Below are 26,632 nucleotides of genomic sequence, written 5' to 3'. Positions count from 1 at the left end.
AGCACTATTCAGCAATAACTTGATTTCTCTGAAGTTTATATAGTGACAAAATCATTTCATTATAAGTGTTTTCTTATCACATGTACTTATTTCTGTAAGACATAGCAAATAAGAAAGAATCCATTGCTTCCTCACCCCAGGAATTTGTGATGGATCTGTTCTCCAATCCTGCTCACTCTTGATGTTTACCAAATGTGAGTAAAGGTAATTCATTCAATGAAAATTTTTGAGCACCCACTACAGACCAGGCAGTATAGGACTATCCTAAACTTGACTGTGGAAAGAAATGAAAGAATTTATCCCTATCAACCAGAATGTTTCATCTGCAGCTAGGGTTTGCTCAGTCCTCATAGGCCTATGGGAATAAATGAGATTGCATTAATCAGCAAAACCAGATTTCATGGCTTCCCCCCTCAACTTATCAGGACATACCCATCAATCAAGCACTGTCCAAGTAACACTGGTAAATCCCTGGGGGCATCCCACCTGTGCTAAGGAACAAAACTTGTCACATACCACGTGGCTTCTGATTTCTCCTGCTCTTTTCTAGCACTCTCCATGGACATTGTTGGAACTGGAAGAGAAGTCCTCTCTCTCTTCATTGCATTACATTCTTTTAGAGGGGTCCCTAAGTTATCTTGCTTGTACCTCCATGTCCAACAGTTTTAGCACAAAACTCTTTTCATTCTCATTTATAGCTTTCACCTCAACTCTCTGAAAGACTGAGACATGATCTAAAGGGAGGTCAGAGACAAATTTGAGTCATAGACACCACACCATTCTCAGAATGGCCTCTGTCCTCTGATGACTAAGGCTTGTTACTTGATCAAGCTGTCATCCCTAGCTTCCTCATCCCTTATAATAATTACCTCCCAGGATGATCTTCAGTATTCTGACAGGCCCTGCCCACCAGTAATTTAACAAGCCCAGAACATGGCTGAACCTATACAGAAGCCACTGTGTAGGCTTATGGCCATGTTCTAACATCCACCCCTCTCCCCACACAAACACACGACTTACTAGGAAATAAGGACCTTGGGGTGGGGGTGGGGGTGGTGGGTACTGAAGCCCCTGCTTTCTTATATGGCTTGTTGGGAGATTTGGGGGGCAGGAAGGATAGAGTGTACTTTCCGGTATACTCCAGTAGACCACCAAGAGACAATGATCAGGGTCAATCCAAGAACAGCTGCTGTAGAACTATAAGAATAAATTAAGTTCTGGCAGGATGGCTCTAAAATGGGGATATGGGGGATAAGCAGGAATTAGCCACAAAAAGCCCAAAGCACTAAAGATCTGTTTTTATGGTACCTAACAGAGTGAGCTATAACTTAGGAAACATAAGTCCAGCTTCCTCAAATATGAAAACTAGTCTCCGGCAACAGACAGTTGGTGCCTTGCCAATATCCCCTTAACACATTCCTGTAGATTTGGTTGCCTATATTATTGGTGGACAGTTCCTTTCACGAGGCAATGGGTTCCTATTTCAAGTATCTGTGTCTCTTTGACCTTGGACTTCCTCTGCCTGTAGGAGCATGATCTGCCCACTCCCAGGGTAAACCAGATTAGATTAGTGGCTTGTTCATTCCTCTAGAACCAACCCTTCACACATGAGCAGCAGAAGATGGTGGATAAATGCCTTAGCTTCCTTGTCCCTTGCTGTGACTACACAGTCTCTTATAGTGTCCCTGGCAGGGTTGAGTCCCAGGTTCCCACAGGTATCCATACCTGAAAGCACTCTGTACTGACTTTCCTCCCGTCTCTATCTTATATACCTACTCCCTCTCGGTGCATCCTGAGACCACTTCAAAAATAAACTACCTGCCCCCAGATCCTTGTCTCAGGACCTGATTTAGAGAAAACTCAAACTAAGACATCTTCTTTCAGATAAGAATTCCCTCAGATACAAATTAACCCATTACATTTATGAACAAGAAAGCAGAGTTTTGAAGGGAAAAAAAAAAACAAAAACTAATGTCAGAGGCTTGAGGACCCTACCTTTACCCAGCTTCATCAGTGGGGAACTGACTTGTGTCCAAGACTAAAGGAGATAGAAAAGCATCTGTGCAGGAGTGCCTTTCACAGAACCAAGCTTAAGTTTGTCAGGAAGGGTAAAGGGAGAGAAGGAGGAATCTCTCTGCTTCTCCATTTCATCTTCTCTTTCAGGGAGGCATGATCTAGAATCTTCCAACTGAGGCAGGAAGAACAGGGAAATGGAAAATCCATCCCTGAGAGGTTCCTTGTCACTCTAGACAGGTAGCATATAGGACCTGTGTTAGTCGGCTCAGGCTGCCATAACAAAATACCACAGGTTGAGTGGCTTAAGCAACAGAAATTTATTTTTTCACAGTTCCAAAGGCTAGAAGTTCAAGATCAAGGTACCATCAGGTTTGGCTTCTGCAGCCTCTCTCCTTGGCTTGCAGATGGCCATCTTCTTGCTGTATCCTCACATCTTTCTCCTACATGTGTGGTATCCCTTTGTGTGTCCAAATTTCTTCTTCTTATAAGAACACCAGTCAGACTGGATTAGGGCCCACACTAATGGCCTCATTTTAACTTAATCACTTTTTAAAACCCCTATCTCCAAATACACCAAATACAGTCACAGCCTGAGGTAATGAAGGATTAGGACTTCAACATATGAACTTGGGAGGACACAATTCAGCCCATAACAGGGCCCCAGAGCTGGGGTTACACTTTTCCTGGATTATGTCCTATGGTCAATCATTGCACAGAAAACCTTTCTAAATTTTCTACATTGTGTGCTAAACACTCCTGTTTTACCAGATGGCAGATACGATTCAATTCAATCTCTAAAGAATGAAACATGTATTAAGTACCTAGAGAATAGCCTTTATTGTGTTAGGTGCCATAGAGCCTATGAAAACTACACATGAGACAGGTCAGGTGAGGGGACAGGTCATCTGTGAGGAATGATATTAGATAATAAAAAATGGATAAGACTGTATAAAGACATGCTAAATTGCATGGTATGGATCTTATGAAAAAGCTGAAGAAGTCAGGTTAAAACTCATGGAGGGAGTGAGCCTTTGGAGAACCAGAACCATTCAGAATAATAGTAGGCAAGAAGGATAAAAATCCCTACACTTGGGAAATATTGAGGAGACCAGTCTGACTAGCCCAGAAGATTTATGTGGACAGGTGAAGGTTAGGTAGTCAGCGTGGGCCCTGAGCCTAAGGGGCCCTAAGTGTCAGATAAAGAAATGAGTGAGGGGGCTTCCCTGGTGGCGCAGTGGTTGAGAGTCTGCCTGCCAATGCAGGGGACGCGGGTTCGAGCCCTGGTCTGGGAGGATCCCACATGCTGCGGAGCGACTGGGCCCGTGAGCCACAATTGCTGAGCCTGCGCGTCTGGAGCCTGTGCTCCGCAACAAGAGAGGCCAATAGTGAAAGGTCCACGCACCGTGATGAAGAGTGGCCCCCACTTGCCACAACTAGAGAAAGCCCTCGCACAGAAATGAAGACCCAACACAGGCATAAATAAATAAATAAAAATTAAAAAAAAAAAAAAAAAGAAATGAGTGAAATAAAAAGAGGCAGGTGAACTTGAGAATTGGCGAGTGTAAAAAAAAACAAACAAAAAAAGAGAAGTTTGTAAACATAAAATTTCATGATGCCAAGTATTGTCTGGGAAATGAATCTTGGAGCAATCACATATCATTCCATGAAAGCATCATTCAATGCTACTACAAATAAAAGACTCACAAAATTATGGGCATCTCTAAGAAGAGCATTACAAACAAATCTGGGCATTACTAAAACAAAACTTTTAATTTTAAGTCAAGCTATAGCAATTTTGAATCCACTGAGTATAGTAACCACATCTTCAAAAAATCATTATTATAAAAAAAAAATCATTATTATGCAATATTGAGTGTCCGTGGGACAGTCATCACCCAGCTGGGAATCTGGGGGAATGGAAATAAAGGAAAATGTGTTACAAAAGTCAAAGATTAATAACTTGCAATCCCTGGCTTCAAAGAACTCAAAGTCTGTGGATGAAAATAATAATAACAGTAAATAATTTAAAATAATCCAAATGTATTAAGTGTTGTCACTGAGCGCCATCGCCATGGAGGAGGTAGCATTTCAGTAAATATTTGTTGAATAAATGAGTGAACTCTGTCAGTGGAAGATATATGTGTGGTAAATTTTTAAAGATGAGCAGGCCTTCACCAGAAGAAGGTGAAGAAGTCCCATACCCTACCATGTACCCAAGCTCTGCCAGAGAACCTTACAGGGGAATAAAAACATAGCATCCACCTTCCTTCTCTCACTTCTAGCCCATGCCCTCTGCTCTTGTAGTTCTGAGACTTGTATTGTAACAAGGTCTTATAAATTGTATGGAGGGAGAACCTCCCTATTTGCCATGGAGTTTACAAAATGATTCCCCTGGGGACCATAGTAGCAAAGTTAACATGACATACAATTTTAGAAAAGGAAGAACTAGGTTGCTTGTGGGTAGTACAGAAATTATTAGTGGCACTGTCCACATGGAGATAGGAATTCTGCTTCCAACACCACTTCTCCTTTGTGCCTTTATGGACAGCTTAAAGAGGGAGGATGGTTTGTGCCTGGAGGGACCTATTTTGGCAGAACACACAAAAAAAGATTTCTTCTTAAGGGAGACTTAAATGAGTATCTTTCTGTTTATAACATTTAGCATTCATTCCTTTTTCAGGACATAGTATTTTCATGTGTGTCACTATGACATTCCAACAAATGACAAAGGGGAAGGAGTATTAGTCCATGTGACATTCAAAAAGCTAACCTTTATCAACTGCTTCTGAAGGTCATTCCTCCGATGATTTGGGAGTTAGCTATGCAAGGCTAAGAGCCCTGGCACACTGAATGAGGATGCAGCAAAATCAGGGGCTAGGACTGCCTTTTGGCATGCTCATTGCAGTTTCTTTCTTTCATTCATTCATTCCATTACTGAGTACCTACTCTGTAATGTGCATTTTGCTAGGACACTGTAGAGCAATGTTTCCAGATCTGTCTGATGACAAAATCTCTTTGGACTCTTGCTAAAAAGACAGGTTTCCAGGTCCCACTACAGTCTCCCTGAATCAGAATGTTCAGGAGGAAGGTCATGGGAATCTGTATTTTTAACAAGCACCTCAGTGACTCTTATATGAATAGTTTGGAATGGTTGGTCCCTGTACTTGGTGAACTCTAAGGCCTCCTTGTTCTGTAAATCTAGCTGATGCAGGTCCTTTCTAGTTGGATTTCTAGATGAAATGATGTTTTCTCTATCAGCAATTTCTAGATCTCCATGTTCCATGAAATGCCAAGCCCACCCACAATTCCTTAAAAAGTCAGTAACAGTGCATATTTAGCCATGTAAGTCACCACCTTTCTTTCTTACATTATTTCCTTTTTTCCATAACCAAATTTTTCAGTGCCGACAAACAGTCCAACCAACTCATTAAATGTGAGTATCATTACAGGTTTTTCCAATGTAACCTTGTTTTTTAACAAAATACAACTTTCAACAGCAATTACATGGGTGAGGTCAGCTGGAGTCCTGTGGAATGAGATGGAATTCGGAAAGGGTTCTGAAGTTCTTAAAGACTGAAAACCTCTGTTCTATACCTGAACTGCCCATAGCTTCAGGGAAGCCCTAGTGGAACTCCTGTTTTGCAGACCCACAGCCCATGACCCACAGTCATGCTTGATGCATCTACTCGCGGCCACTCAAATTTAGAAGGCAAAAAATTTGTGTCAATTGTCTTGGGTGGCAACAAATTATGACTTTACTCAGCAAGTTGCTGTCTCTTGAAGGCTGCCTGCTGAGAGTAATGATCAAGTGCTGGCATCACACAGGCCACAAGGTGACCGAGGGAATGTGTTGGGAGAGATTAGAATGCATCTCCTGCGACTGTTTTCCTCTTATAAACTGCGGTCTCAGCAGCTGCAAATGTTGTCATTTGTTGTCTTTTTTTCCCAAAGGCCGTTTTGTCTTATCTGATGTTGAAACTCTGCCCCACAGCTTTGAACACTGAAGCACAGGAACGAGAAATCAGCTGGAAATTTGTTCGTGTCTCTTGCTATGCTTGACATTTCTACACTGATAAGGTACAGCTAAATATTGATTTTTTGGTTAAGTTCAGATTAGGTGTCTGGTCCATGAGCATTGATTGTGAACCATTATCTTTCTTCTCCTTTTGGCACTGAGTTCTCTTACAAAAACAGAAAGGACAAAAGGGAAAAACTGTTGCCTGAAGTGTTGTCATTAATTACCTGAAGGTCTTTTCTGAGCTGTGATAAAAATTGTCATTAACTTTTGAGATATGGGGGCAATTTTGTTGAAGATGGTGTTGGTGAACGAACATTAAGACACATTAAAAATCATACTTTTATACATGTAGGTTATTCACATATATCTTCAAATTTATCCATTGAAGAAAATGCCACCCTGTTACCAATATAAGTGCACAAACCAGATAACTGGCTGACTTGCTAAATGTATATCACTGCCATACTAAAATCAATAAGTGAAGATATCTGTGCTCAATTTAGCCAACACAGACTCAACCTGGTGGATTAAGCTTCCTTTTACCATTCTGCTTGGAATAGAACAGTTAAGAGAATTTCAAACAGTTAAAAGAATCTCAAATCTGCATTGTCTCCCAAAGGAGACTGTAAATTCCTTGAAAGCAGGATGATCCTTGATTGATTTCTCAAAATGCAATATTCCTAGTCCTCTGAAAAGTATTTTCTTGTTACTCTACCAACTTAAATAATTAAATCCTATCAGAATGCTCTCCGAGTCAAATGCTTAGCCAAATCAACAGTTACTGGAAGCCATAAAGAGTCAAGGCATGGTCCCTGTTCCCAGGGAGTTTACAATTTATTTAGAAAGAAGGTAATACAGGGACTTCAGTGGTTAAGACTTCACTTTCCAATGCAGGGGGTGCGGATTCAATCCCTGATCAGGGAGCTAAGATCCCCCACGCCACACAGCCAAAAAACCAAAACATAAAACAGAAGCAATATTGTAACAAATTCAGTAAAGACTTTTAAAATGGTCCACATCCAAAAAAAAAAAAGGTAATACAGAATTATTTACTAAAATAATGGTAGCAAAGGAAAAATCACTGAGTTCACAGGAAAGAACCCTCACTGTAGGTTAGAATGGTAATTGAAGCCTTTATGGACAGATTAGCCCAGGGTCCTGGAAGATTTCGCTAGATGAAGAACAAAGGCACTCTAGGTTTTCTGTAAGACAGGACATTCTTATTGCACCCCACCACCAAGATTAAAATATTTTATGTAAAGAAAATGTTGTTTTAAGACCCAGGTTACTGGCTTGATTGTTGGTTTTTAAGAAAAAAAACTTGGCATTATTATCTTTGTTATTGCTTTGGTAAAGCATACATGAACCATATTATATTGCTTATATTTGTTTTTGACCTACGGAAGCTGCAATTTCACATGATTCAACCACACACATATACATGTGCACAAATACACACAGACACACAAATATATATATGTTCAATGTAAAACTTCTCACCTTTATTTGAGCAAAATTCCCTAACTGTGCTAATTTTTAGTTGTATTAACATTTAACAGGCAAGTAATAAATTCTCAATAAAGCCAATTCTATCAACACTGTTAATATGTATGACTATAAAGTCTGTTCTCAGTATCTATATAATGACCCCGACTTGCCAAAAAGAATATTTGATGATTCAAGTTGTGAACAATGAAACAAAGATTTTGATTCATATTCAGATGGGCAGTTGTATTAGCCCCTCATCCCTAGGTATCCATACCAGCAATCCACCAGCAATCAGGAATGAAAGAAATTGGAGGTCTTGAGTCATCTCTCCACTAAATTTGTCATCCACATGACAAAGGCACAAACAGATATGAGAGTTTCAGCTAATGAACATAAGATGAAATAAAATAAAATAATAAAATAGACCACTGTTGCATATCTGGACCTCTGAGGGAAGGGAAGCACAAGGAAGTCTGGTAATGAGGTGAGCATTATAGAAGGAAGGACAGCGCAGCAAATTTTTCCTGGTCTTCTCTATAACAAAGGGAAGCCCATTTTGAGCTTCACACAGGGTACAATTCCAAACTAGGCAAACCAAGGAAAAAGACTCCAAAGATTTCTACATGTAACTCAGCCATCTGGGTAACTACACGCCCTAAAAAATCAGCCTATTCCAGAAACCATGTTAGTACTAGTTCATGATCCACCTTGGGCTCTAAATCTATGTTAGATCAGAGTTTCTCAAACTGGGGTTGGCTGACCCATTTGGGGAGATTTGCATATTCTCACAGGAATATATTCTTAAGAATTTATTAATTTGCGGTATTCATTTCACTGATAATCTAAAGTAAGCATATTCTAAATCATCTGGGTGACCACCTAATAACCAAATGCCTCCTCATAGACCCAGTTTGTGTTTGCAATCAGATTGGTGCTAAGTAGTCCCACTTTAATTGTCTTCAGCTAATTAACAATGTACAGAGGTAGACTTCAGAGGTAAATGAGGCTTTTGCACCAACTGTGGGCCATATGACTTCACAGTGTGCTGGAGGAACAAAGGTGTTTCAGTGATTCAGAAAGAAGAGTGGTGAGAGAGTTGCATCATTTTGTGACACCTGGTGGGAAAGGCAGACCAAGCCCAAGAGTAAAGAGCCATAATCGCTAATACTGTGTATCATGTTAAACTGTTTAGGTTAACTTAAAGTTTTTTGGTTTTGCAGAGGAGAGAGTTGTATGTAATTTTTACATTTGCTCTGATAAGAACTACAAGCTATAAGAACTGAAAGTTTAAGAAATTTATTTCCTAGTTTTAGTTTGTACATATTTAAGGAGCATTTGAAATTAAAAGATTTAAATCAACAAGGTGTAATACAGGAATTTTTAAGGGGTGCATAAAATATGAACAGTTTTAAATGTATGAAAAGATCCTCCTCAACACTCATAATATGAGATATGAAAATTAAAACCATAATGAGATACCTTTCGCCACCTTATATAAAATTGCAAACCTTTTCACATACATACTACTCTCACCTGCTCTGCTTATATTTTTCCACAGCGTTTTCACTAACATACTTGTATTTTGTTTATCTATCATGTTTATTGTCTATCTTTCCCCCCACTGCACCTCCAGAATGCTTCATGCAGTCTTATTCACTTTAGTATCTGTAGATAGGAAACTAAAGATGCCTAGAATGGTACGTGGCACATAATAGACACTGGATTATTTGCTGAATGAATGAATGAATGAAGACCTATGATCTAGCAATTTCCTTTCTAGGCATACACCCTAGAGAAACTCTCTCACTTGTGTACAGAGAAACAGGAGCAAGGCAGTATTGTTTGCCATATTAGGAAATTAGAAAAATCCTAAATGTCCTCAGTAAGGGAATGAAATACACTGTGGTGTGATCATATAAGGGAATTTAGCAATTAACATGAATTAAATTTATTTACATGGATAAAAATCAAAAGCGTTGCTGGCAAAAAAAAATTGCAGACAGATACATGTAGTAATATACAAAAGCCCAGACAGAAAATTTCACATCAGAGTAAGGATAACCTCAGGACAGGGAGGAGATGGAAGGAATAGGAAGGCTAAAAGGAAGGCTTTGCTTATATTGTAACCTTTATTACTTTAAAATTCTTCATCTGAAGAAAAAATGGCAAATATTAATATATGTTAAATTTGAGTAATAAGTACATAGGTGCATATTATATTTTTCTCTGTATTTTTCTAATGCTTAAAATGTTTCCTCATTTTTAAAAAGCATTTTAATACAAGTGAAAATTACCATTAGTTTCTTTTCCTGCATTAATAAGTAATTATAGCCCCCTCTGTGATAATGATGATGAAGGTGATGGTTCTTTTCCCTCTTCCTCTCCTTCTCTTTTTCTTATATAAGTCCTGTTGTTATTAACAGCTACTACTTTATTTCTCTTTATATAATGCATCTTTTCAAAAATCATTTCATATGGCTTACAACAAAAGATATGAATAACAATCTAGCAAGGTTAAAAAAATGATATGTAAATAGGCTACCTATTAAAGTAAACATTTATGCCATAATTGAACTTCACATTTTGCTCCAAGCTTCTTGGAAGCTGAATGGTAAGCAAGTACACCAAGCAACTACATAGGTCTCATTGTTTAAAAGGGTACCTTGGGGAAGACAAAGCTTTTCCTGCTATTAAGTTCTTTAAAAACTCTCATGTATGACTTTACATCGGGGACACTAATATGGATAGTGTCCTCAAGAGCATTTTAACTAAATTCAAAAGTTGATTTCATATGTCTTTTCTTGCAACAACTTTTTTTAAAAAGCTGAGAATATAATGCATTAGTATGGGTCATGGAAGGACATTCATTCTTTAGAAGCTAAAGTAACATATGCCTTTAGTCATCTAACTAAATCCAAAGATAAAATACCCAAGTGGGTAGGCAGAGAGCATGTCTCTTAGATAATTGTTCCTAAATATAATTTCCCTTAGACAAGCTATTGATAGATGGAAACAAAACAACCATCAATTAAAGATTATAGTCACAGACCTGGACCCATAACTGTTATTGAGTAAGAGTGTGAAGCTTTATTAAGTATCACTTGCCTCTTTTTATTTTTTTTTACACTTTCAATGGATGCTTTTATTGTATATTAATCATATATACCTCAACAAAACTGATGTAAGAAAAGTTAACCACACCATCCATGAATTAGGAAAAATAACCTCCATTTATATACTGCAACAATAGATAAATTATGTTTTTTTCCATCATAATTTTTTAATAGATTTTTATTAGAGTACAATTACTTCACAATAGTGTGTTAGTTTCTGTGCATAACTTTCAAAAGAAAATTATAAAATAAAGCACTGATTCATCATAGGCTCCAACTGACAGGATTCTACTTTTTCTTTTAGATTTGTCTGTTCCTTAAGCCTAAAAGAAATGCTATTCATAGTCCTAAGTCCAGATTTGGCAGACCAAGTGTTATGCAGGCCAGGGGATGATGCTGTGGTTTACTGGTAGCATCTTTTATATCTTTTCTAATGCCTGTAATGTAGAGATATATTGCAGGGATTTAGGTTTGGGTTAGTCCCAAGAAAAGACTGTAATTGAAGACCCGCTTATCCATTGACTATTTCTGCTACCACCAGCAAAATAAGGGAAGACAACTAATATCCAGCAACACTGAACTTAAGGTAGAAAATCAACTAGAGCTATGAAGAGCTTATAGTAATATTAATAATCACTTCCATTTGCATCACCCTTTTCACCCTTTTATGCATGGTCTCATCTAATCCTCAAAACAACCCTATGAGATGGTTAATAGTAAAAAAAAAAAAAAAAAAAAAAAAAAAAAATTAACAATAATGACACTGAAGTTTAGAGCAACCTGGTGGCTTGACCTAAATCACACAGCTGGTCAACAGCACACTCGGGACTTGAACTCATGAGTTCTGGCTGAAAACCCAGATTTCTTGCTGTAGCCATGCACTCTTTGGTAAGAGAACCAAGGACTACTACTTTCCCTTCTTTTCCAAGGACAAGGCTTTGTGGTCTTCATTCCATCTGTCACATAACTGGGAGGATCATTCATGGATGTCTCTCTATAGCTCTTCCCTACACCAGCCCTCACTGACAGAATAATAAATTTTCCGCAGAATCACATCATCTCTGAAAGGTGGAAACCAACTACAAAGAGTGAGTTTCCACGGGGAAGATTTTTCAGGGTTAGTTGATGAATTGAAATGGCAATTAATAAAATCAGAAACACAAACAGATGCACATCTAAAAGATCACAGGCAATCACATCCTGAGTGATATGTGAAAGAGATGGTTTCCTTTCAGAAATGAGATCCATAGCTTTAATGGGTTCATTAGCAGATTCATAAGGACTGTTTTCATACAGAAGTTATGCTTTCCTTTTGAGTTTGTTTCTCCTACATTTGGAGCTCAGTGTTGTGAGATAAAATTAATTTCTTCAAATATAGAATTTAGCTTCATGCTTACTTAATAATAAAGGGTAATCTAAAAATCATAGGGCTTTCCAGACCTGAACTGATCATATTTTCAACCTCTCTAGTCTAAAGCTACTCTTGACGGGAGGAAGGAGCCAGGCGGATGGCTGCCCTTGCTAAAACAATGTGGGAAGGTCCCAGGGCTCACTGCACAATGTAAGCAAGACATTCTTTTCCACAAGTGTCAGGATCACATGCCTTCAAATACCAGATCAGTGCAGCTAGGGGACAGGGGGAGCCTGAAGCTCAGAAATATATTAAGTAGCTTGCCTAATTTTAAACCAGTGTTAACCTCCATTTATCCAAATGCATAAGGCATACTATTTTGTGTCCCCTCAAAAATTCACTTTGTTTTCTTTTGTTCATTCAGACTGACTAATAGGCATCCTACTTGATACAGACTAAATGTCAATAGTATCTAAACCTCTCCTGGGTAAACAAGTGTCTGTTTTAAGTCAGTCATCATAAATATGACTCCTAAAGGTAACATTGTTCTAAAAAAAGAATGCCCTGCTATTAACAAAATACATGTTCCCATAGAAAGTAAAGCAATTACTCAACTACAATCTGTTATATGGCATCTTCAGTTATAAAAAACAAAGGAGAGGGCTTCCCTGGTGGCGCAGTGGTTGAGAATCTGCCTGCCAATGCAGAGGACACGGGTTCGAGTCCTGGTCTGGGAAGATCCCACATGCCGCGGAGCAACTGGGCCCGTGAGCCACAATTGCTGAGCCTGCGCGTCTGGAGCTTGTGCTCCGCAACAAGAGAGGCCGCGATGGTGAGAGGCCCGCGCATCGCGATGAAGAGTGGCCCCCCGCTTGCCACAACTAGAGAAAGCCCTCACACAGAAACGAAGACCCAACATAGCCATAAAATAAAAAAAATAAAAACAAAGGAGACTGAATCACTGAAGTAAGAGTCAGATATTACACTACACACTTAATGCGGGTTTATCCAGAAGTGTCCGTGCTTGATGAGGATGACATGACTGGTGGGGTGTGAAAAACTCAGACACAACAGGAGGAAGAAATCTCTGCTGGAAGAGCACAGTTCTCTGTCCACATCTCATAGCCTGAGGCTGGTATCAGGAAGACTCATAAAAGAAACACCATCTTTCTCAGCGATGATTTATATTTTCCAGAGTAGAAGAACCAGTGCTAAGATCAATGAAACAACTTGCCTGAACAACCGTAACAGACATCTAATTTAGTGCTAACAATGTTGGCTAGTGACAGCCAGAAGCCTGTTATTTGTCAAATTTAAAATTTAAGAGAGAGGACTTCCCTGGTGGCGCAGTGGTTAAGAATCCACCTGCCAATGCAGGGGACACGGTTTCGAGCCCTGGTCAGGGAAGATCCCACATGCGGCGGAGCAACTAAGCCCGTGTGCCACAACTACTGAGCCTGTACTCTAGAGCCCGCAAGCCACAACTACTGAGCCCGTGTGCCTGTGCTCCACAACAAGAGAAGCAAGCGCAATGAGAAGCCCGCGCATGGCAATGAAGAGTAGCCCCTGCTCACTGCAACTAGAGAAAGCCCGCATGCAGCAACAAAGACCCAAGGCAGCCAAAAAAATAATAATAATTAATTAATTAATTTAAAAAAATTTTTAAGTAATAAAATAAATAAAATTTAAGAGAGAGCGCATCATTTTAATTAATACATTATTTTTCTCTTGGGCCTGCTGAAAGTCCTTTAGTGCAGCATTAGGTAGAGTAAAATCAGGGAGCTGGGCGGAGGAGTCAATTCCTACATAGCAAAGAATCACAGCAAGTGTTCAAGGAAGATGCTCAGATGTTACTGTCTGACAGCTCCACTAAGAAGGGGAACCTGTGGCATCACAGATTCACCCATATAGAGGAACTTGCCTAACTCTTACTGGAGTTTACTACTTTTCTCCCTAGGACAAGCAATAAAATAGAGCATAGATTCAGGGTCTTAGAGCCAGAAGATGTCACATAGTACAACCTCCCACTCAAGACAGCAACCCTATCAGATTCAGTCATTCATTCAACAAATGTTTTGAGTACCCACTGTGCACCAGCCACCATACCAGACTCTATCAATGCATTCTGAACAAGATAGACCAGGACCCCACCTAATGAAGGTAACAGTTTAATGGGTGAGACTAAGTACAAGTAAACACAGGAATAATTACAGATTTTGAGACAGTCTATGAAGGCAATCAATAGATGCTGGGATAGAGAAAAACACAAGGCAGAGGAAATCCAACCAACGACAGATAGGGTGGTCAGGCAAGTCCTCTCTGGAAAGATGACATTTAAGCTGACTCCTGAAAAAGAAGAAATTTTCTATGCAAGGAGCTGAGAAAACTATTCATTCCAGTTAGAGGAAACAGACAGTGAAAAGACTCTGTGAGGGTAAAGATCTGGACTGAAGTGAGGAGAGGAAAGGAGGTAAGGTTAAAGACATAGGCAGAGGTCAGATAATGCATCCCTGTTGACCATGATAAGGAGTTTGGATTTTACCTTAAATGCAATCAGAAGACTTTTTCAGCAGAGGGGTGCTAGAATGTGATTTATAATGAAAAGGGTGCTCTACCATATACCATCTCCTATGGCATAGGAATGTCCCTGTATAAACTGGCAAGCTAAGTACCAGATGCTTTAGAATCTCTAAACTCCTCATGGCCCATGTGATTACTATATTTTCTAAAAAGTAAGAATATGTGCCTAACAGTTCATCTTGTAATAACAGTAGTCACAGTAGTAGTAGTAGCAGCAACAGCAGCAGCTAATATTTGTTAAGTGCTTCCTATATGACAAGCACCTTTTAAAGATATTTTACATGTATTAGTTTGTCTAATCCTCACAACAATCCAATGAAGTAGGTTCAATTTTTATCTTTATTTTATGGATGAGGAAACTTAAGCAACTTGTGAAACAAGTAAACACTTTCTATTTCAATGGTTTCTGTTCTTATTTTTATGAATTCCTTCCTCCTACTTTCTTTGGGTTTAATTTGATCTTTTTTTCCCTAGATCCCCGAGATGAATGCTTACAAAATGGACTGTCAACCTTTCTACTTTCCTAATATATGCATTAATTTTCCTCTAAGCACTACTGTAGATGCATTCACAAGTCTTGGTAGGTTTTTGTTGCTGTTGTTGTAATTCAGCTCAAAATGTTTTCTAGTGTTCATTGTAAAATTCTTCTTTGATCTAAGATGTATCAAGAAGTGTACCACCGGGAGATCAAGATGGTGGGGTAGGAGGATACTGGGCTAACCTCCCCTCATGAACACATCAAAACTACAACTACATATAGAGGAACTCTTGCTGAAATTGACCTGGAGACTAGCGGAACAGCTCTTCTACAACCAAGGCTGTAAAGATTCACATGCAGTCTGGTAGGAGGGAAGGAGAAGCAATCTGATTGGGATCCACACCCCTAGCAGGGAACACAGAAGAGGAGGGGAATATCACAGGCTAGGGGACCCTCCCTGGGAAGCAATAGATTTAAGCCACATATTAGGTAGCCCAGCCACACATGGATGACTCCCCTTACCTGGTTTGAAAACCTGTGGGGCTTACTGGAGGGCTATAAGTAACCGAGACTCTGCTCTTGAAGAGAGTGCACACAGACTTGCTTACTCTCAGTCATGGCATGGAGGCAGCAGATTGAAAATTGCCTGGCACTCTGGCTTGCTTGCCAGGACCACCCCAGTGCACTCCCCAGCCTGTGATGAGCTCCTGCTCCAGACCCTCTGGCTCTGATGCTGCTCCCCACTAAGGTAAAGGCTACCATTGCCAATGAGAGTGCACACACATGGAGGAAACAGAGCTAGCTTGGACCCCAGCCCTGCCTCTGACCATGGTGGAGGCTGCCATTTCCAGCTTGCCTACCCTGCACACACTCCAAAGGGAGTGAAGCTAGCTCCAGGGCAGAGACCATCATTGCAGGAGCATGCATGCCTGTGCAAACTTGGGAGGGGGCAGGGCCAGGTCTGTGGTATAGCATCAACCCCTCCAGCCCTAATCTAGCCTATAACCAAGGTACACACACTGGGGAAAAAGTGAAACTAGCAGAGAAGTGTAGTCCCAAGCCCTCAGGCCCCAGCCACAACCCAAACCAATGCAGAGACTGCCATCACACCCAGGAGAAACCCAAGTCTCTCAGGGCTCCTACTCCAGCCTCTCAGCCCCATCCCCTGCCCCTGATAGGGTACTGATGGCCATTAAATATAAGATAAGCTCCAGGTTGCAACTGACTCTGGTTCTAGCTCCTCCAACTCCAGCCCTAACTCCCACCAAGATGGTGGCTGCCAGCACACTCCAGAGGAAGATGCAGCCCATGCTTGCTTCAGATCCGGGTCTCCCACCAAAGCCACTGGGCACATGCAGACTACATAGATGCTCCCAACAAAAGGACATGACCTCAAGGCTGGGAAGGTAACTGTCTCACTTAATTTTATAGAGACAGAGGAAGTCAAGCAAAATTAGAAGACAAAGGAATATGCTTCAAATGAAAGAACAAGAAAAAATATCTGAGAAAACAACCTAATGAAACAGAGATAAATAATCTATTTGATAAAAAATTCAAAGCAATAGTAATAAAATGTTAACTGAACATGGGGAAAGAATAGTTGAACACAGTGAGAATTTTAACAAAGAACTATAAAATACAAAGAGTAACCAGTCAGAACTGAAGAATACAATAATTGAGATGAAAAATACACTAGAGGGAATTAACAGCAGATTAGGTGATACAGAAGAACACATAAGCAATCTGGAAAATAGAATAATGGAAATCACCCAATCAGAACAGCAAAAAGGAAAACAAATTTTTAAAAATGAGAATAGTTTAAGGGACCTCTGAGACAACATCAAGCATAACAACATACACATTATAGGAGTCCCAGAAGGAGAAGAGAGAGAGAAAAGGGTTGAAAATGTATTTGATGAAATTACGGCTGAGAACCTCCCAAACCTAACAAAGGACACAGATATACAGGTACAGGAATTATAGAGAGCTCCAAACAAGATGAACGCAAAGAGACCCCCACCAAGAAATATCATAATTAAAATGACAAAAGTTAAAGGTAAAGAGAGAATTCTAAAGGCAGCAAGAGAAAAACAAAGAGTCACATACAAGGGAACCCCAAAAGGCTATCAGCTGATTTTTCAGCAGAAACTGTGCAGGCAAGATGGGAGTGGCATGATATATTTAAAGTGCTGAAAGGAAAAGCCTATAACCTAGGATACACTACCCAGCAAGGTTATCATTCAGAATTGAAGGAGAGATAAAGAGCTTCTCAAACAAGCAAAAACTAAGGGTTCATCAATACTAAACTGACCTTACAAGAAGTGTTAAAGGGTCTTCTTTAAGTGAAAAAGAAAAGGCTACCACAAAATTAAGAAATTATAGGGGGCTTCCCTGGTGGCGCAGTGGTTGAGAATCTGCCTGTCAATGCATGGGGACACGGGTTCGAGCCTTGGTCTGGAAAGATCCCACATGCCGCGGAGCAACTAGGCCCGTGAGCCACAACTACTGAGCCTGTGTGTCTGGAGCGTGTGCTCCGCAACAAGAGAGGTCGCGATAGTGAGAGGCCCGCGCACTGCAATGAAGAGTGGCCCCCGCTTGCCGCAACTAGAGAAAGCCCTCACATAGAAATGAAGACCCAACACAGCCAAAAATAAATAAATTAATTAATTTTAAAAAATAATAAAAAAATAAAAGGTGAAATAGTAAATTAAAAAAAAATTATAGGAAGGAAATAATCCCACTGGTAAAGGCAAATATGTAGTAAAGGCTGTGGATAAACCACTTAAATAAGCTAGTATGAAAGCTAAAAGACAAAAATAATAAAATCAACTATAACTACAACAAAGAGTTAAGGGATAGACATAAAGTTGTAAAATATGACATCAAAAACACAAAACACGAGGGCAGCAAGAAAAAATATAGCTTTTAGAATGCCTTTGAACTTAAATGACTTGTTTAAAACAAGCACATATAGCTATAGGTCAACATATATGAACTCTATGGTAACCACAAATTCAAATAAAAAACCTGTATTAGATATACAAAAACTAGAGAGAAAAAAACCACAAACATAACACTAAGTAAAATCATCAAAACACAAACATAACACTAGGTAAAATCATCAAACCACAATGGGAGAGACTACAAGAACAAGAAAAGAGCAGAGAAGAACTACAAAAACAACCAGCAAACAAATAACAAAATGGCAATAAGTACACACCTATCAATAATCACTTTAAATGTCAATGGACTAAATGCTTCATTTAGTTACATAGGGTGGCTGATTGGGTTAAAAAAACAAAACAAAACAAAACAAGACCCATCTACATGCTGCCTACAAGAGACTCACTTCAAAGCTAAAGACACACACAGACAGAAAGTGACGGAAAAGAAAAAGATACTCAATGTAAACAGAAATGAGGAGAAAGCTGGGGTAGCAATACTCATATTAGACAAAGTAGACTTTTAAAACAAAATCTATAATAAAAGGGAATTCCCTCATGGTGCAGTAATTAAGAATCCACCTGCCAATGCAGGGGACACGGGTTCAATGCACGGGACCACGGGTTCCTGGTCCAGGAAGATCCCACATGCCATGGAGCAACTAAACCTGTGTGCCGCAACTACTGAGCCTGCGCTCTAGAGCCCACAAGCCACAACTACTGAGCCCGCGCACCACAACTACTGAAGCCCGTGCGCCTAGAGCCTGTGCTCCGCAACAAGAGAAGCCACCACAATGAGAAGCCTGCGCACTGCAACGAAGAGTAGCCCCCGCTCACCACAACTAGAGAAAGCCCGCGTGCAGCAAAGAAGACCCAACTCAGCCAAAAATAAATAATAAATTTCTAAAAAATCTATAATAAAAGACAAAGAAGGGCATTATATAATGTTAAAGGGATCAATATGAGAACAGGATATGACATTTGTAAACATATATGCACCTAATACAGGAGCACCTAAATATATAAAGCAAATATTAACAAACATAAAGGGAGACATTGACAATAACACGATAATAGTAGGGGACTTTAATACCCCACTTACATCAATAGACAGATCATCCAAAGAGAAAAACACTAAGGAAACAGTGATCTTAAATGACACAGGGCCCACTGAATTGGCCCTTTCAGCATTTAGAAATACCTAGTTTTATTTCCAGTAATATTTTTTGCCTAAAGTCTACTTTGATATTTTAGCCACAGCAGCAAGCTTTAGGTTAGTGTTTACATGGTATACCTTTTCCGTCATTTTACTTTCAACCTGTCTGTTATCTTTTATTTAGTGAATGACTCCTATATATAGGACATAATTGGGTCTAGTCTGACATTTGTCTTTTCACTGGAGTGTTCTGTCCAGTTACATTAATATAATTACTGATCTATTAGGTTTAGGCTATCTTTTGATATTTTTCCCATATTTTCCCCATCTCTTTTTTAGCCCTTTGTTCTGCCTTTTCTTGGATTAAAGAAGTATGTTTTATTATTCCATATTTAGCTCCTCTATTGGTTTTATATATTATTCATTTGGTGGCTGCCCTAGAAATTGCAGTATCTCTTTTCCTTCCTCCATCATAGCTCATGACTGAGGCATGCCAAAGCACTGCATTGTTCCATATCTCTGGTACACTTCAGCAGCAGTACTTATGTCTTCCAGAATATCATGTGGTGTTTTCATCAACATACAGCAATTAAATGTATGGCTTTTGAGATTGGTTCAAGATGGCGGAGTAGAAGGATGTGCACTCACTCCCTCTTGCGAGAGCACTGGAATCACAACTAACTGCTGAACAATCATCGACAGGAAGACACTGGAACTCACCAAAAAAGATATCCCACATCCAAAGACAACAGAGAAGCCGCAATGAGATGGCAGAAGGGGCACAATCACAATCAAATCAAATCCCATAACTGCCAGGTGGGTGACTCACAAACTAGAGAACCACAGAAGTCCACCCACTGGAGTGAAGGTTCTGAGCCCCACGTCAGGTTTCCCAACCAGGGGGTCTAGCAATGGGAGGAGGAATTCCTAGAGAATCAGACTTTGAAGGCTAGCAGGATTTGATTGCAGGACTTAGACAGGACTGGGGGAAACAGAGACTCCACTCTTGGAGGGCACACACAAAGTAGTGTGCACATCAGGAACCAGGGGAAGGAGCAGTGACCCCATAGGAGACTGAACCAGACCTACCGGCTAGTGTTAGAGGGTCTCCTGCAGAGGCAGGGTGTGGCTGTGGCTCACTGTGGGGACAAGGACACTCGCGGCAGAAGTGCTGGGAAGTACTCCTTGGTGTGAGCCCTCCTTGTGTAGGCTCCAGTGCGGGGTCACCTCAGGCCAAACAACCAACGGGGAGGGAACCCAGCCTCACCCATCAGCAGACAAGCGGATTAAGGTTTTACTAAGCTCTGCCCACCAGAGCAACACCCAGCTCTACCCACCACCGGTCCCTCCCATCAGGAAACTTGCACAAGCCTCTTAGACAGCCTCATCCACCAGAGGGCAGACAGCAGAAGCAAGAAGAACTACAATCCTGCAGCCTGTGGAACAAAAACCACATTCACAGAAAGATAGACAAGATGAAAAGGCAGAGGGCTATGTACCAGATGAAGGAACAAGATAAAACCCCAGAAAAACAACTAAATGAAGTGGAGATAGGCAACCTTCCAGAAAAACAATTCAGAATAATGATAGTGAAGATGATCCAGGACCTCGGAAAAAGAATGGAGGCAAAGATCGAGAAGATGCAAGCAATGTTTAACAAAGACCTAGAAGAATTCAAGAACACACATAGATGAACAATACATTAACTGAAATGAAAAATACACTAGAAGGAATCAATAGCAGAAGAACTGAGGCAGAAAACGGATAAGTGACCTGGAAGACAGAATGGTGGAATTCACAGCTGCGGAAAAGAATAAAGAAAAAAGAATGAAAAGAAATGAAGACAGCCTAAAAGAACTCTGGAACAACATTAAACATAACAACATTTGCACTTTAGGGGTTCCAGAAGGAGAAGAGAGAGAGAAAGGACCAGAGAAAATATTTGAAGAGATTATAGTCAAAAACTTCCCTAACATAGGAAAGGAAATAGCCACGCAAGTCCAGGAAGTGCAGAGTCCCAGGTAGGATAAACCCAAGGAGAAACACGCTGAGACACTTAGTAATCAAACTGGCAAAAATTAAAGACAAAGAAAAATTATTGAAAGCAGCAAGGGAAAAATGACAAATAACACACAAGGGAACTCCCATAAGGTTAACAGCTGATTTCTCAGCAGAAACTCTACAAGCCAGAAGGGAGTGGCATGATATACTTAAAGTGATGAAAGGGAAGAACCTAAAACCAAGATTACTCTACCCGGCAAGGATCTCATTCAGATTCGATGGAGAAATCAAAAGCTTTACAGACAAGCAAAAGCTAAGAGAATTCAGCACCACCAAACCAGCTCTACAACAAATGCTAAAGGAGCTTCTCTAAGTGAGAAAAACAAGAGAAGAAAAAGACCTACAAAAATAAACCCAAAACAATTAAGAAAATGGTAATAGGAACATGCATATCAATAATTACCTTAAACATGAAAGGATTAAAGGCTCCAACCAAAAGACAGAGGCTTGTTGAATGGATACAAAAAGAAGACCCATATATATGCTGTCTACAAGAGACCCACTTCAGACCTAGGGACACATACAGACTTAAAGTGAGGGGATAGAAAAAGATATTCCATGCAAATGGAAATCTAAAGAAAGATGGAGTAGCAATAGTCATATCAGATAAAATAGACTTTAAAATAAAGAATGTTACAAGAGACAAGGAAGGACACTACATAATGATCAAGGGATCAATCCAAGAAGAAGATATAACAATTATAAATATATATGCACCCAACATAGGAGCACCTCAATACATAAGGCAACTGCTAACAGCTATAAAAGAGGAAATCGACAGTAACACAATAATAGTGGGGGACTTTAACACCTCACTTACACCAATGGACAGATCATCCAAACAGCAAATTAAAAGGAAACACAAGCTTTAAATGACACAATAGACCAGATAGATTTAATTGATATTTATAGGATATTCCATCCAAAAACAGCAGATTACACTTTCTTCTGAAGTGTGCACAGCACATTCTTCAGGATAGATCACATCTTGGGTCAAAAATCAAGCCACAGTAAATTTAAGAAAATTGAAATCATATCAAGCATATTTTCGGACCACAACACTATGAGATTAGAAAGCAATTACAGGGAAAAAAATGTAAAAAGCACACAAACACATGGAGGCTAAACAACACATTACTAAATAATCAAGAGATCACTGAAGAAATCCAAGAGGAAATCAAAAAATGCCTAGAGACAAATAACAATGAAAACACGATGATCTAAAACCTATGGGATGCAGCACAAGCAGTTCTAAGAGGGAAGTTTATAGCTATACAAGCCTACCTCAAGAAAGAAGAAAAATCTCAAATAAACAATCTAACCTTACACCTAAAGGAACTAGAGAAAGAAGAACAAACAAAACCCAAAGTTAGCAGAAGGAAAGAAATCATAAAGATCAGAGCAGAAATAAATGAAATAGAAACGAAGAAAACAATAGCAAAGATCAATAAAACTAAAAGCTGGTTCTTTGAGAAGATAAACAAGATTGATAAACCATTACCCAGACTCATCAAGAAAAAGAGGGAGGGCTTCCCTAGTGGCGCAGTGGTTGAGAATCTGCCTACCAATGCAGGGGACACGGGTTCGAGCCCTGGTCTGGGAAGATCCCACATGCCGCAGAGCAACTGGGCCCGTGAGCCACAATTACTGAGCCTGCGCATCTGGAGCCTGTGCTCCGCAACAAGAGAGGCCGCGATAGTGAGAGCCCCGCGCACCGCGATGAAGAGTGGCCCCCGCTTGCCACAACTAGAGAAAGCCCTCGCACAGAAACAAAGACCCAACACAGCCATAAATAATAAATAATTAATTAATTTTTTAAAAAAAAAGAAAGAAAAAGAGGGAGAGGACTCAAATCAACAGAATTAGAAATGAAAAAGGAGAAGTTACAACAGACACCGCAGAAATATAAAGCATCCTAAGAGACTACTCCAAGCAACACTATGCCAATAAAATGGACAACCTAGAAGAAATGGACAAATTCTTACAAAGGTATAACCTTCCAAGACTGAACCAGGAAGACATAGAAAATATGAACAGACCAATCACAAGTAATGAAATTGAAACTGTGATTAAAAATCTTCCAACAAACAAAAGCCCAGGACCAGATGGCTTCACAGGTGAATTCTATCAAACATTTAGAGAAGAGCTAATACCCATCCTTCTCAAACTCTTCTAAAAAATTGCAGAGGAAGGAACACTCCCAAACTCATTCTATGAGGCCACCATCACCCTGATGCCAAAACCAGACAGAGATACGACAAAAAAAGAAAATTACAGACCAGTATCACTGATGAATATAGCTGCAAAAATCCTCAACAAAATACTAGCAAACAGAATCCAACAACACATTAAAAGGATCATACACCATAATCAAGTGGGATTTATCCCAGCGATGCAAGGATTCTTCAATATACGCAAATCAATCAATGTGATACACCATATTAACAAATTGAAGAATAAAAACCATATGATCGGGAGCTTCAAGATGGCGGAAGAGTAAGATGTGGAGATCACCTTCCTCCCAACAAATACATCAGAAATACATCTACATGTGGAACAACTCCTACAGAACACCTACCGAATGCTGGCAGAAGACCTCAGACCTCCCAAAAGGCAAGAAACTCCCCACGTACCTGGGTAGGTCAAAAGAAAAAAGAAAAAACAGAGACAAAAGAATAGGGACGGGACCTGCACCAGTGGGAGAGAGCTGTGAAGGAGGAAAGGTTTCCACACACTAGAAGCCCCTTCCCGGGTGGAGGCTGCAGGGGGCGGAGGGGGGAAGCTTCGAAGCCATGGAGGAGAGCGCAGCGACAGGGGTGCGGAGGGCAAAGAGGAGAGATTCCCGCACAGAGGATCGGTGCCGACCAGCACTCACCAGCCCGAGAGGCTTGTCTGCTCACCCACCAGGACGGGTGGGGGCTGGGAGCTGAGGCTCGGGCTTCGGAAGTCAGATCCCAGGGAGAGGACTGGTGTTGGCTGCGTGAACATAGCCTGAAGGGGCCAGTGCGCCACAGCTAGCCGGGAGGGAGTCCAGGAAAAAGTCTGGAGCTGCCGAAGAGGCAAGAGACTTTTTCTTGCCTCTTTGTTTCCTGGTGCATGAGGAGAGGGGATTAAGAGGGCTGCTTAAAGAAGCTCCAGAGACGGGCGTGAGCCACAGCTGTCAGCGCAGACACCAGAGACGGGCATGAAACACTAAGGCTACTGCTGTAGCCACCAAGAAGCCTGTGAGCAAGCACAGGTCACTATCCACACCTCCCCTCCTGGAAGCCTGTGCAGCCCGTCACTGCCAGGGTCCCGTGATCCAGGGACAACTTCCCCGGGAGAGCACAGGGCGCACCTCAGGCTGTTGCAAGGTCATGCCGGCCTCTGCCACCACAGGTTCGCCCCACATCCGTACCCCCTCCCTCCCCCCCGGCCTGAGTGAGTCAGAGCCCCCGAAGCAGCTGCTCCTTTAACCCCGTCCTGTCTCAGTGAAGAACAGACGCCCTCAGGCGACCTACACACAGAGGCGGGTCCAGATCCAAAGGTGAACTCTGGGAGCTGTTCAAAAAAAGAAGAGAAAGGGAAATTTCTCCCTGAAGAGCAGTGGATTAAACCTCCACAATCAACTTGATGTGCCTGCATCTGTGGAATAACTGAATAGACAACGAATCATCCCAAATCGAGGAGGTGGACGTTGGGAGCAACGATACATTTTTTTTTTTTCCTTTTTCTCTTTTTGTGAGTGTGTATGTGTATGCTTCTGTCTGTGATTTTGTCTGTAGAGCTTTGCTTTTACCATTTGTCCTAGGGTTCTGTCTGTCCGTTTTTTTTGTTTTGTTTATTTTTAGTATAGTTTTTAGCAGTTGTTATCATTGGTGGATTTGTTTATTGGTCTGGTTGCTCTCTTCTTTCTTTTTTTTTTAATTACTTTAAAAAATTTTTTAATAATTATTTTTTATTTTTTATTTTAGTAACTTTATTTTATTTTATTTTACTTTATTTTTTTTTATATTATCTTCTTCTTTCTTTCTTTCTTTTTTTTCTCCCTTTTATTCTGAGCCGTGTGGAGGACAGGCTCTTGGTGCTACAGCCAGGCGTCAGGGCTGTGCCTCTGAGGTGGGAGAGCAAAGTTCAGGACACTGGTCCAGAAGAGACCTCCCAGCTGCACGTAATATCAAATGGGAAAAGTCTCCCAGAGATCTCCATCTCAACGCCAAGACCCAGCTCCACTCAACGACCAGCAAGCTACACTGCTGGACACCCTATGCCAAACAACTAGCAACACAGGAACATAACCTCATCCATTAGCAGAGAGGCTGCCTAAAATCATAATAAGGCCACAGGTACCCCAAAACACACCACCAGACGTGGACCTGCCCACCAGAAACACAAGATCCAGCCTCATCCACCAGAACACAGGCACTAGTCCCCTCCACCAGGAAGCCTACACAACCCACTAAACCAACCTTAGCCACTGCGGACAGACACCAAAAACAACGGGAATTATGAACCTGCAGCCTGCGAAAAGGAGACCCCAAACACAGTAAGTTAAGCCAAATGAGAAGACAGAGAAACACACAGCAGATGAAGGAGCAAGGTAAAAACCCACCAGACCTAACAAATGAAGAGGAAATAGAGAGTTTACCTGAAAATGAATTCAGAATAATGACAGTAAAGATGATCCAAAATCTTGCAAATAGAATGGAGAAAATACAAGAAACGTTTAACAAGGACCTAGAAGAACTAAAGAGCAAACAAACAGTGATGAACAACACAATAAATGAAATTTAAAATTCTCTAGAAGGAATCAATAGCAGAATAACTGAGGCAGAAGAACGGATAAGTGAACTGGAAGATAAAATAGTGGAAATAACTACTGCAGAGCAGAATAAAGAAAAAAGAATGAAAAGAACTGAGGACAGTCTCAGAGACTTCTTGGACAACACTAAACGCACCAACCTTCGAATTATAGGGGTCCCAGAAGAATAAGAGAAAAAGAAAGGGACTGAGAAAATATTTTAAGAGATTATAGTTGAAAACTTCCCTAATATGGGAAAGGAAATAATAGTTAATCAAGTTCAGGAAGCACAGAGAGTCCCATACAGGATAAATCCAAGAAGAAACACGCCAACACACATATTAATCAAACTATCAAAAATTAAATACAAAGAAAAAATATTAAAAGCAGCAAGGGAAAAAAACCAAATAACACACAAGGCAATCCCCATAAGGCTAACAGCTGATCTTTCAGCAGAAACTCTGCAAGCCAGAAGGGAGTGGCAGGACATACTTAAAGTGATAAAGGAGAAGAACCTACAACCAAGATTATTCTACCCAGCAAGGATCTCATTCAGATGTGATGGAGAAATTAAAAACTTTATAGACAAGCCAAAGCTAAGAGAATTCAGCACCACCAAACCAGCTTTACAACAAATGCTAAAGGAACT

The 26,632-nt window shown here is 40.5% G+C and overlaps 1 protein-coding gene and 1 long non-coding RNA gene across 3 annotated transcripts in view; one reads left to right on the top strand and one right to left on the bottom strand.

Annotated features, from left to right (window-relative positions):
• LOC309631734 (uncharacterized protein) overlaps window positions 1-26,632 on the bottom strand; it is a 492,832-nt gene that overhangs the window by 397,725 nt on the left and 68,475 nt on the right. The gene's annotated exons all lie outside the window — the stretch shown is intronic.
• LOC309631826 lies at window positions 3,600-25,024 on the top strand. Its single transcript, XR_014246587.1, has 2 exons — window positions 3,600-18,124; window positions 18,157-25,024. It is a non-coding gene; the product is annotated as an uncharacterized lncRNA (long non-coding RNA).

Source organism: Balaenoptera borealis, assembly GCF_965194805.1.
Source record: "Balaenoptera borealis genome assembly, chromosome: 7".
NCBI classification, from domain to species: Eukaryota; Metazoa; Chordata; class Mammalia; order Artiodactyla; family Balaenopteridae; genus Balaenoptera; species Balaenoptera borealis.
The sequence above is the reverse complement of the archived record's forward strand: the minus strand, read 5'-3'. Positions and strand labels throughout refer to the sequence as shown.